The sequence below is a fragment of the Protopterus annectens genome, chromosome 8.part0 (assembly GCF_019279795.1).
Source record: "Protopterus annectens isolate FY-2018-M chromosome 8.part0, PAN1.0, whole genome shotgun sequence".
NCBI classification, from domain to species: domain Eukaryota; kingdom Metazoa; phylum Chordata; order Ceratodontiformes; family Protopteridae; genus Protopterus; species Protopterus annectens.
Window position 1 is genome coordinate 463,029,834 of NC_056741.1, and position 13,270 is coordinate 463,043,103.

Here is a 13,270-nt window from a genome sequence, read left to right on the forward strand (position 1 = left end):
TATGAGCATTAGGCTTTATTTTAAGTTCTGTGTTTCTAAAATACAGACAAACAATCCACTTATACTGTCCTAATATGGTAAAATGTATGCCTACAACTACTAGGATTTGACTTTGTTAGCCTGAATATACTGATTAAGACTTAAAAATAGAAAATTATGGGCATTCAGAAGCCATATAGCTGAAACATTGGTATGTCTTTAATGGGTCATCTGCATATATTCCATAGGTCTCCATTACAGGAGGTTTAAGGTATGACACAGTCAATACTATCTCCAGTCTTTTACTATGAGACTGTTGCACAATGCAATTGAGTTAAGGGACCATCCAGGGAATATGGGAAATCAGGCCTGGCTTTGATTCTGTGATTGTGTGGAAACTAAGTCATCCTATAAATGCCCCTTATGACTGAAACTTACTGTTTGGACTAAACGTCAAGGAGAAGAGTCAGAAGAGGGAGGAAAGATGTTGTCTTCCCTTCCCTGAGTATGATTTCAGACCCCTCAACAATCCTAAAATAGGAATCAAAAGTATTCCCAGTCAGTCTGATTCAGAAACTTCCATCATCCAGCCTTTAACTACTATTTTGATAGGGACGGCCTTTGCAGAGGTTGGCTCTTCAGCAGAAGCTACTCTATGGGTAGGTATTGTCAGCAAAACTAGAGATATCTCTATAGTGGTCCTTTCTTTGGAAATCAGCCACATTGGCCCTGAATGTTTGCCCAGCTGCTCCCTTCTGGAGGCAAAGAGCCAGTTATCATCCATCCATCCATCCATCCATCCATCCATCCATCCATCCATCCATCCATCCATCCACCCATCCATCCATCCATAACTCCTTTGTCCTATTTTTGCAGATGGGGATGGGGTGTCACTTAAACAGTGACAATCACCTAGGGCAAATGTTTATACCACTGGGTGGCTAGCCCTGCCCTGCTAGTTAATTCACCCCACTCGGTGGCTAACCCTGCCCTGGTAGTTTTTTCACAGCACTGGGTGGCTAGCCCTGCCCTGGTAGTTATTTCACACCATTGGGTGGCTAGCCCTGCCCTTGCAGTTATTTCACACCACACACTTGCACACAGACACACACACACACACACACACACACACACACACACACACACACACACACACACACACACACACACACACACACACAGTCAAGAGCCAATTATCTCTTCACTGAGATGCATGGGTAGCCATCACTCATGACAAATGGGTGTAGGTAGTAATATCTAGAGGTTATACAATTCCATTTTTGACAATCTCAAAACAACAGCTCTACCCCCAGGCATTTCAGCCACCACTGCAGAGCAGCAAATATATAGATTACTATTCACTAGAAAAAAATAGTCATTCATGAGGTTGAATCAGACCAAAAATGATGCAGAGTCATGCCAGATTCCTTTTAGTTCCAAAGAAAACAAAGGAACTCAGGCAATTCCTAGATTTAAGCAGCATAAATCAGTATATAAAGACGGAATTCAGGATGGTCATGATGCAAGTAATTTTTTCCTTTCTGCAGGCAGATGACTGACTGACTGTGCTTGACAGACCACCAGGATGCTTACCTCCATATCAAAATTGGATTCCAAGATGTAGCCATGCTTCAGGCTGAGAGATAAATACTATAATTTTGAGTCTTGCCCTTTGTACTCACCACAGTGCCAGGTTGTTTTCCAAGTGCATGGAAGTAGTCACAGCTCATCTCTGACCGAAAATAATTCATAAGATCATAGGACCATAGGAGATTACTAGGCTATTACCAGTAGGTCATGTCAAGCCTTGCCATTTCATCCCAATGTAATACCATAGAAATGCTAATCAATGCCCAAAATTGCATTTAGCAATGACTGCCCATGTCGAGGATGGTTGTGGGCGCTATCCTCAGTAAGAATATATGGTGCTCTATCCACGCGTCCAGGTTCCTCTTGAACAGTCATAGAGGTGCTCTGTTTCACATGAATTGGCAGCCTATTCCAAAGATGTGGCAGTTGCAGGGAGACAAATCTGTTCCTCCAGCATGTCCTATTTAAATCGCAGGTCATATTTAGGTCTCTGGAATGGGTAGTCCTAGTCTCATTTAATTTATGGATATGCAGCAAGTTCATTAGGTTTGGGTCTGAGATTGCTCTATAAGCCAGGCATAAGTCTCCCCAAGAAGTCTATATGATACAGAGTATAGTGACAGGGACTTTATTCGGTCTTTGTAAGGCATGTGTTGCAGTCCCTTGATTGTCTTTGTTAGAAACCTCTGAGGTCTCTCCAATTGCTGCAGGTGCTTTGTACAGTACATGCCAAATGGAGCGTTATACTCAATTATGGGTCAGATTAGTACCAAGTAAAGAGGGGTTATAACCTCTCTTGCTCTCAAGGTGATGACATTACTAATCAAGTGAGCTGCGTAAAAAGCCTTCCTTAGTACAGAAGACACATGGTGGTCAAAGTTAAGGTTGCAGTCAACTTGTGATCACAGATCCCTTACCACATCATGGGTACTAAAGGTATTGTTGTAGAGCTAAAAGTGTAAAGGGACATTCTTTGTTTTGAAGGGAATGATGATTCATTTTGTGATGCCCCTGCACAGGCCCAGTAATCAAGAAGCCTCAATCCTCACCACTGGCAACAGTTAGGGTCGTACACAATGGGAGGATGACAAGTACACAAAGTAAATTACAATTTCCCTTAAGAGCACACAGAGATCACCATCAGTCTGGGGTTGCCTTCTCCCTCTTTTTCCAGATCCCCAATAAGACTCCCCACTGGCACTGCTATAGGTTTAAGTTCTCAGCTGAGGGGTCAAGCCAAGACCTCCAGCACCCTCTCTGTCCAACCAGTGCTTTGAGTCCATGCCCAAGTAGCTGAAACATACTTTGAGATTTTATTTATATACAATCACACACACACACACACACACACACACACACACACACACACACACACACACACACACACACACACACCTGGGGAAGGCTGGCACAGGTTTACCAGGTATGTCCCCTTCTGCTCAGACTATAAGGTAGTTATCACTGCCACCAACCCCTACTTATCAGCTACTTAAGGCCCTTATAAAGGGTGACCAATCCAACTGTGTAATGTTACTATTATCCATATGGTAAGTGTGACCAAGACTTGCAAGACTATTTAGGAGTGGCCTGTACAGTGTCACCAAATGCATAAGCAAGTACTTTAAGAGCTTAAATATGTTTCACAAATATCAGCCACAAAGATAGGTTTAAATATATTTAATAATAAATAATAAAAGAAAGACACAATAGTCCACAAACACAGTTACTTCAGAGTGCAGAATCACAGGAAATATTTTAAAACAACATTGCAGGACAGTCTGCAATAAATACAGAAACATGTAAACTAATCTTTACTATATTCCTATCTATATCTAAAATATACTATGCCCTAAATAACTTACTTACAGAACAAGGCAAATGCAGATGATGGTGAAGATGGATGTTTCCAGTTCAAAGACAAAATACAAAATGCACAGTCTTTCTCTGAGAAAGTTTTTAAATTACTTTCATACATAACTGCTGGGTAAACTTGGATGACATCACTCTGACAACTGCCTTTAGTTCTCAGGCTAACAGATACTAACATAATTTTTAACATCTCTGTGGGAGAAGTACATATCTCTCAGATGTGCAGCTGCTAGGAAGTCACAGAGCAATAAAAAACTTTACATTTTAAACATAGTAAATACTTTTCTCCAAGACAATAGAAAAACGTCTTGCTCTAGACATCCTGTTTTCTTGCTGCATTAACTAACTTGTATAGCACATCATAAAGCACTTAATTTCAACTTATTTTCTAGAAGTTTTGTAAGTTAATTTTCTATGTTCCAGCAGGGTATGCTGTGGTTACATTTTTGAAGCTCAGTACATAACATACAGTTCTGTATAAATCATAGCAATATTCACAAATGACATAGAATTATTTACAAAATTCCAGCTAACTGGGCTGACAGTGTCACACATTTCTTTGCACTCAGTTTTAGACCATGATTAAGACACCAGTCGTTAGTCTGCATAAGACCCTCCTGGAGTATACTGACATTATTTGGGTATTCAATAATTGCACATAGTTTGCAGTCATCTGCAAACCTGGTCAGCCACAACCCTTTAGTTTTGATCTAAACATCTGAGAAGTATATACCAAAGAATATGGGGCTCAGCACTGACCACTGTGGCACCCACTGGTGACAGATCTGCTGGTTGATGTGGCATCACCAACTTTGATAGTGTGTGTGTCTGGTTTGTGATCCAGATGGCAACCCATCTTACAAGAAAGGGGTTTACATTCTGTTTGCTAAGTTTATCAATGATGCCTAAGTGTGGGAGTGTGTCAAAGGCCTTTGCCAAGTTGAGGTATGCTGTGTGCACATATCTGTCCTCATCAGTGGCCCTGGTCATATTTTTGAAGAAATCCACCAGATTCAACAGGCAGGATCTGCCCTTGACGAAGCTGAATTGGGTAGGATCCAGGGTTTGGAGGTCGCCTATGTCTATTTATGAGGTCCATTATGATATGTTCCATGGCCTTACAGATGGGGTTGGTCAGGCTTATAGGTCTATAATTAACTGGGTCTGTCTTTAGGCCACCTTTGTAGAGGGAAATAACTGCTGCTGTTCTCCATTCCTCAGAAACAAAGCCTGTGGTTAGGCTATGATTGAAAAGACTACTTAACGGTGATGCTAGTTTATGTTTTAGCCTGTTTAGAAGACAACCTGGGATGCCGTCTGGTCCCATAGAGGCTGTGTTTTTTACCTTGGACAAGGCTTTGATGACCTGGTTGTCAGATCTGTAGGGTGGCAGGGAAGTTTGAAGGAAGGTTTTGTGATAAAATTTGGAGGTGATAAAGGGAGTGAAAGTTATCCATACCCAGATGACTAGCTCTTAACTGCTAACACAAAGTAGTGCCTTTTAGCTACCAGAGATTAATGGCTTCAGTTATATCTGCCTTTAAGTATCTCATTAAACATGGAAAAATCTCAGTCTTAGCAATCTCCAACACTGGTATTCACTGGCTGCAATCTGAACATAAAACCTTGTCTAGTGAAGTTATCAGACAAAATTGTCCTATCCTTAAGGACACTAATATCTACTCTGCTAGCTCATTGATCTCCTCCAGCTGCTCTAGTATTTAAAGTTCTAAAACTGTTGGCATCTTCTTTCCTCCTAATTCCACACACTTGACTTTACATGAAAGTACTACAATGGACTTTCAATGTACAATGGTCTTTACTATCCAGTGTTATGTACTCCACAACCCTCCTGACATTGGCTTGTAAACAGCATCTACACTGGTGGCAAGGGTCTCTTATGGTCTCTCTAGGGTGACCTTATGTCTTTCTCTTTTAATTGGCTGTGGTTATAATGGATACCTCTTCACTGCAAGGTAGGGGTGCATTTTGAGGGGAGAATGGTTCAAGGGACCTGCATGGACTTATAGGTCAACATTCATATCAATGTCCTGAAGATGAAACCAGTTCTCCTATCATTGCAGGCCCTTCAGGACTCCTTTTCTCTAGGGATGATTGCATTCACTCAGGAAACATGTCAGTAGTCTGGCATATCAACAAGCATGGGAAAACGCATCTTGTCCCTTATGCAGAGAGGCCATGAGAGAGTGAATAGGTGATACTTTCACAATGCTTTTTGATAGCAATGCATATTCCCGGGTAAGTCAACTACCAAGTGTACAGAACTCAGCAGATCTATGCTTATGCCTCATGAGTGATCCCTCAGTCCCACAGTAGTACAACTGACCTTCTGCTACCAAGGACAACCTTGCTGCAGTCATTCTTCATCCTTATTTTATACCAAATGCAGTGGCTACTTTGACTGTCTCCCTACACAGCGTCAGTCAACAAGGGACACTCTAGGCTAAAAGTGGCCACCCACTTTCAGAATTTATAGCAGTTACCTACAGTTTGAAAAAATTAGCCCTTACTTTTTAAGCTTAAGGCTTACCCATTTAGGTCAGTGTCAGTACCACTGCCTTCTTAAAACATTCTTCAGCTGACGATATTTGTGATGTGTTGGTTTACATTGCATACCTTTTCCAATTATTACAAACTGGGCATTATTTGCGGATCTATATCCCACTTTGGAGATACTATTCCCAAGAGCATCCTGTCATGATTTCACATGGGAAATTAGGTAGCTTGAGATTCTGTCCCCATCAAATTGGATGGATGGGATGAAACAGGGCACAAAAGATATGTATTTATCATAACACTAGATCCTTTTCAACCCTTGTTTGCCCTATTTAACATCATGCCCATATTCCCCTTTCTAAATTGCCATTATTTATATCTGAATGGACCTAGTAGATCTAAATTGAAGCCCCTTTTCTTCCTTAGAATTCACTCTCCTATCCTTCATATTCTTTTGACTCCTAAATTAGCAGCAAACTTGATCTGAGACAGGGCTGGAGACAGGTGCATTGTAGTGGCAAGGAGGAGCTCAAGGGTGAGTGCTTAGGAAAGTGTTAGAAAAGATCCACCCAGCATCCTAAAATCTCATCAATTGAATCAGCCAGAATAGGAATGAAAAAATCCATTGTTATGGTTAGTACGTAACTTCTGTTTATTTAATATGAGTGCAAACAAGTAGTTGTTAGGTAACTGCTGCACATTTAACATGAAACTGATTTCTTTGTTAAAGATCTCTGGACAAGGTTAGAAATAACAAGGATATAAAGGTCAAAGACTGAAGACAATTTTTAAATATTGCTTTAATTCACTTAAAAAGTTAAAAGAACAACAAGATTTGTACCAGCACGTATTTTCTGAAGAATTTGGCATTACTGGCTGACTGTAATCCTCAGTGATTTACCAGAAATTTAAAACTTATACAAGGGTCACAACACAAATATGAGGCAAACTCAGGGACACTCTGCAAATTTCTGAACAGTCAAGAGGTATGACCAGAACCCAGAGAGATGTAACTGTGGAAAAATAGTAAATAGCACAATAAAAAGCTTCTTGAATTATACATCTCTTGAAAGTTTGCTTCTGTCAATGTTTCTTAAGGTAGGTTGTAATGGTGCTTTGTGCATTTATTGAGCTATAATTTGATCAAAACCAATACTGCAAATAGATTTCTACTGTTGTAATTCCTTTCTATTACTTGGAAGTTGTTTGTGTACCTTTTCAAGAAACTTGCTATGGTTAGCATAGCAGCAAAAAAGGTTGTAAATGCATTTAGCGTCTTGGTTATGTCGGGACTATTATAGCAGACTACCACATAAGGTATATTTTAGACATGAAGGAGGCATAGATTTAGCAGTGACTGTAATATAGTTTGAGAAAATATAGGTTGATGTCATCCAAGCTTTGTCATATAGAGAAATTTGAATTCATCTGCAGTCACTACTAAAATGATGCAGGAAAATTTCATGAGTCTTCTGTAAAGCTACTGTCTAAACCAAAGGGTAAAAAGGTCACATAGACAAACCATTCAGTAAAAGCTGTAAGAAAAACCCAGCCAAGCTAGAGTTTTTACTGTGTGATACCTTAAACCTCTTGTAATGGATGCCCATGGGATTTATGAAAATAACCCCTTAAGGGCATCAGATACATGGCTTCTAAATGTTCATGACTTTTTTACTTTTTAAGTCTTTATGGTTACATTTCATCCAATAAAGCCAAACCCCACTAGTTGTGGACATGCATGTTTCAGTATTTCTAATGACCTCGTCAGCACAACATAAGTGGATAGTTTGGTTATACTTCTGAAATACAGAGTCACTAAACCTAGCTAATGCTCTTAAATATTCGGGTGTCTGCAAAATATCCCAAATGACATCTAAATCATATGGTAAAAAAGTCACACAGACAAACCATTAATTGCAAGAAAAACTCAGGTAACCTAGAATTTGTAATTGGTGCTTGGAAAAGTAAGTGGGATGAGCTGTGCTTGAAGGAGAGTGCAAGGATAAATTTAAAATGGCTGGGTGACAGCAAGGATTTGAAGAGTGTGAACTCAAAGTTGCTTGTAAGCAGTCATAAACATATAATTTGCCCTCTATATCTGGGGCAGTGTCCCACTATTTGTTCTTAATTGTTTATGAGTTGGGACCTAATAACCTATTAACAGAGCACTGAGTGAAACAAAATACAGGTCTGTACCCTGTCTGACTAAAGTAGCTTAACAAGAAATCTGTGCTCTGTGAGAGAAGCACAGCTATGCTGCCTATGCAAGATAAAATACCTCTGCAATTAACAGATCAAGGAATTCCAGAAAGCTAAATAAAAGACTCTGCCTGGAGAAAAGGGCCAACTTTGTTTCAGTGGCAAGAATTCCAGTACTATACAGCGAGAGAAAAACCTGAAACAGAAATGGAAGCTTTAACTGGGTGAAGAACGAATCTTATCTGTCTTCTTCTCTGCCACTAGTCAACATCTGTTTTGTTCATCCATCAGTATTTGATCTTAACTCCCTAAAGCAGTATTAGTGGCTGTTTGATTAAAATGAAATATGTTACACTACTGTCCTCTGCTGGCCAAGAGTACAAGATGCAATCTAGAAAAATGGTTCATGGGTTTTTATTTCTTCTTTTTCAAAAACAGCAACACTTTTTATGGGGCACAGTGCTTTTTAACTGTTAGAAAATGAAAGTGTGTTTAAATGTTTCATGTACAGCACTTTTATTTTAGCTAATGTTCTACGTGAGTCTTCAGTTAGCAATACATTATTTTAAAATGTATAAATGTACATCTGTTGCACAATACAGTATGTACAATATGTACACCCCATATTTCAATGTACAGTGCATAGTTTACATTAGGAATATTAAATATGTATGATAGGTGTTTCAGTAATTAATGTCTGTGTGTGTGTGTGTGTGTGTGTGTGTGTGTGTGTGTGTGTGTGTGTGTGGACACACACACACTCTCTCTTTCTCTTTCTCTCTCTCTTTCTCTTTATAGCTCATATTATAAGATGTGTGCTTTTTGTAACATGTTATATAATGTGCACAGATGCACCCTAAAGACTAGTAATTCAGTAAAACACACTACACTATCGCAAGATTGCTTCCCTGTGTCCAATCAAGTTACAAACAGCAAGTACTAATTTATTTATCCCTCCAAAATGCACAAAAGTAAAACAATGTATTTACAGCTAGGCTATCTCACCATCAGACCCTTCATTTAAATGCAATAACTCCATGGATGCACAGCTGTGGGGAAAGGATAACCCTGGAGGGCTGAACATACATGATGTGGGCTAGCTCACCATCAGACCCTTCATTTAAATGCAATAACTCCACAGATGCACAGCTGTGGGGAAAGGATAACCCTGGAAGGCTGAACATACGATTTGCTGCCTGTGATCTCATAACCAAATTCCTAGGAAAGCAATAACATTTGAAAAAAAAATAACTTTAGGGAGTTAAGATCAAATACTGATGGATGAACAAAACAGATGTTGACTAGTGGCAGAGAAGAAGACAGGGATAATGAAAAACACTGTATGTAACAAGCAAGGAGGCACACAAATGCGGGTAGTGATGTGGTATACATAATCCATAGATGTTAAGGTAACTTGAGCAGAAGTAAGAGTTGGTGGGACTCAGCAAGAACTGCTAGCATACTTATGTCAAGATACATAAGAACATGGTTCCTCCAATGCATGCCTGAACTCAGCCAGCCACACCAGCCAAACATTGCTAACCATAAAGAAGCCTTCACCCAGCACTGCATGAGTTTGAAGATCAAGACATTAACTGATCATCACTGGTTAGACTGTAAAGTTGCATAGCTGTGGTATGTCCAGTGTCGACTTGTAATGATGGCAGGGGACTTCAAGGGAAATCCCATTGTGCTATAACTGAGGTCTGCATACCCCTCATGATCCTGGAAGAGGAACCTTTCATTGACCTATGCAGGTTATACCGATGTGTCATATGCTGGCACATGCAGAATTCTGACACATTTCCTACATGGAGGGTTGTGTGATATAATGGTGAAGACATCTGGTTGTCACAGACAGCAAAGGATTGGCATGTCTCCATGAAGCACTTCTGCAATACTACCTCATTGTCAACAGTCTTTGCAGCCACAGTCTGTTCACATGTGGCTCTCAGCATATCAGCAGGTATCACATGGGATAGATATATAAATCATAATGGATACCAGTTATAAAAGTGCCAGGTAGTAAGCAGTACAACAGATATGAATTAGAAGGACTTATCTTTGCATGTCAGTGCTTTCTGATTCATCTTGTGTGCACATTTATCTGCCTGGAAACCCATAACATGAAGGTAGCAACAGTGAATAGTGCATTTTACAATTTTTTCTCCCATTATAGGCATAACTTTAATTGCAGTGTCAGCACAACACTTTCATCATTTAGGGATCCAACCAGAGTAAGACTTTACATTTTGCTGCCTTATCCAAATGGTACATGTAACCACCTTTGGGTAACCTACAAGGTATCTGGCAGCAGATTTTATAGTATAATTTGAAGAAGTGCCTAGGTTTATATGCATAACTGCTGTGCCATATGCCATATCTTTACAGTCTACAGTCATGTTAAAACTGCAGATTATGTTCATCATAGTCTTTTATACCGTTTACATGCAATAATGTATCACCTCTTGTACATTTTTGGTGCGATATGGCCTTGTAATATTGAGAACTATAAGAGGCTGTACTGACAGTATTAAGTATTTTTTATTTCACTTGCTGTTTGGCTTTCTCAGCACTGGTCATATGCATGTGATCCCTCTTCAGCATCGTACTTTCATCATTTATTTGCTCTAGTCTACACAGTACAGCAGCAGCATTGTTTCTCAAGGTTCTGCTATGAAATGCTGACTTCCTGAAAGTCAACATGCTGAGAGGCAGTAAAAATTATCCACAATTCATAACAGTGAACAAATTATTTTTAGTTGTTTTTTGCAAGGGAAAGCCCACTGCACCAGCCACCCAAACCACCAAACTTATATATATATATATATATATATATATATATATATATATATATATATAGATATACACACACATATATATATATATATATATATATATATATATATATATATATATATATATATATATATATACCAACTCCACAGTTGAAGAAGGTAGAAATCTCCTAAAACAAGTGAATCATTGCCAATGCACATTTATAAACTGCACCAGCAAAGATTTCTTACGTGAAAGTGCATTGTGTCATGCTGCGCATCTTTTGTTTTTCTTTGTATGAGTGACACATAAGTAATTTCACCATGAGTGACTATATGGAAGTCATTTTTCATTTGGGATATCAACTTAACTTGGTACATCACTGACCTTACCTTCAAGACATTACTGGCCATCACTGGTTAAACTGTGGACTGCATAGCAATTCTTGTATAAATTGCCACCTTTTCAGACAAAGGCAGCTTGTGTTAGGTCTACCCATTCATCCCCTCCAGTATCCACCTTACCTGTCAAGCATCCTGATATCACAATCCCCACTAGTCATTAATAACTCCACCAGCAATTTGCATAGCATGGCTACTTCTCTTACTAGCTTATCTCATTAAAAACTGTTGTTTAGTAGTCTTCATATAACAATCAATACAAGCATACTGCAGATGCTTTTTTAGTAACATGCTTGCATAGTATGCTATAGCCAATCCATACCTGCAGAATACACTTTTGGAGGATATGTGAACGTCTACCAGTCACTGAAATTAAAAACATGCCTTCTGGATTTGTCCTATGTACAGCTGTATTCAGCAGCTTGTTCCAAAGCAAGAAACAAAAAACAGCTAAGCTCCTATACAACAGTCCCTCTCTGCTCAGCCACCGACTTATTCACATATTCATTATGTCCTGGTCCTTCCGAGAATTAATCAAACTCAGCACAGAACAATACTTTGCCTGGCAATCTAAAAGCCTAATGAGAAGTTTAAATATTAAGTATAGGTCAAATACAATTAGAGAAATTCCTGCTGGTTGAATTGCTTTTTAGACAATACATTTTTCTAAAATGAGACATGGCTAAAATTATGTATAACACCTGATGAGCTCTCACTAGCAGGTTATTTATGTTTCATGTTCAAATTACAGTAAACTCTGTTAACCAGAACTCAAGCAACCAGCACTCAAGCAACCAGCAAAAAAAAATTCTGCACCCCCCCCCCCCCCCCCCAGAAACACACCTTATGTTTTTAGAGTTTTAAAAAGGAAACAGTGTAAGAAACTTCTTTGTGTGGAAGATTTTCAATCCATATATATCTAGTCACTGTATACTAATCAGATCAGATAATGGTAGTAGAACTAGCGAACTTAAAATCGTCCTAAGATTAATGAGCTTGCTTAACTTTTGCAGTTGTGCCTGTGTGCCTTGATTATGTTCTCTTAAAAGATTCCATAGCTGTTGTAATTGTGAGTGAGCACTGTGTACAAGGATTCCATGTCAATAGTTAATAAAATACTGTCTGCTTCCACTGTAATGTTTTGCATTTGCCTCAAAAAATCCATTGAATCTCTTATGTATGACTTACTCTTTTCTGCTAAAGGTTTCAGCATGTAATCAAGGTAAATGGCTGTGGCTTCAGTAAGGAAACCTCCACTTGCTACCACCAGTCTATAAGGTGGGCCTTCTCTGTTTCTGTGTGGCTTTGGTATTCCAAAAAAGATTTTATTTAAAGTACATAAGGGTTATATTATTATGACCGCTACTAAGTAGGGCAGAACCAGCTCAAATGTCACACTGATGGGGGAAGGGATCTGGATTTAACATGTATACCAAAAACACAGCACAATAAACTACTCCCTTGCCTGATAAAAAGTATATGTATAGTTAGGAAACATTTGAAGAAACTATTACTCTTATTTTTATTTTACCTGGATTGCTTGTCTGTGTACGTAATAAAGGAGTTTTGACTGGAAACAGACTGTTTCCCCTGCTTGGATTACTTTCAAATATGTAATAATTCTGTACAATATTTCAAAGTATATATAGGTTCAAAGGTTCATAGGTAGGTACTAGGCTATTAGACAGAAAACAAAAGCCAGCAAGTGTGAGCTGTGTAACTAATTTAATTAGTTAATAAAAAATAAAAAAACAACAAGAATGAACAGACTGGTTTCGGCTATGGCATTGAACTAGCCTTTATCAAGTGTAATTTTACAGAGACATCTTGAAGTTCTTATGTACATTTAAAGATAATTAATCATGGAATTTCATTGGTGAGCTCATGAATATTTATGAATGTACCACATCATAAATATTCATTAAGACCAGGCTGGA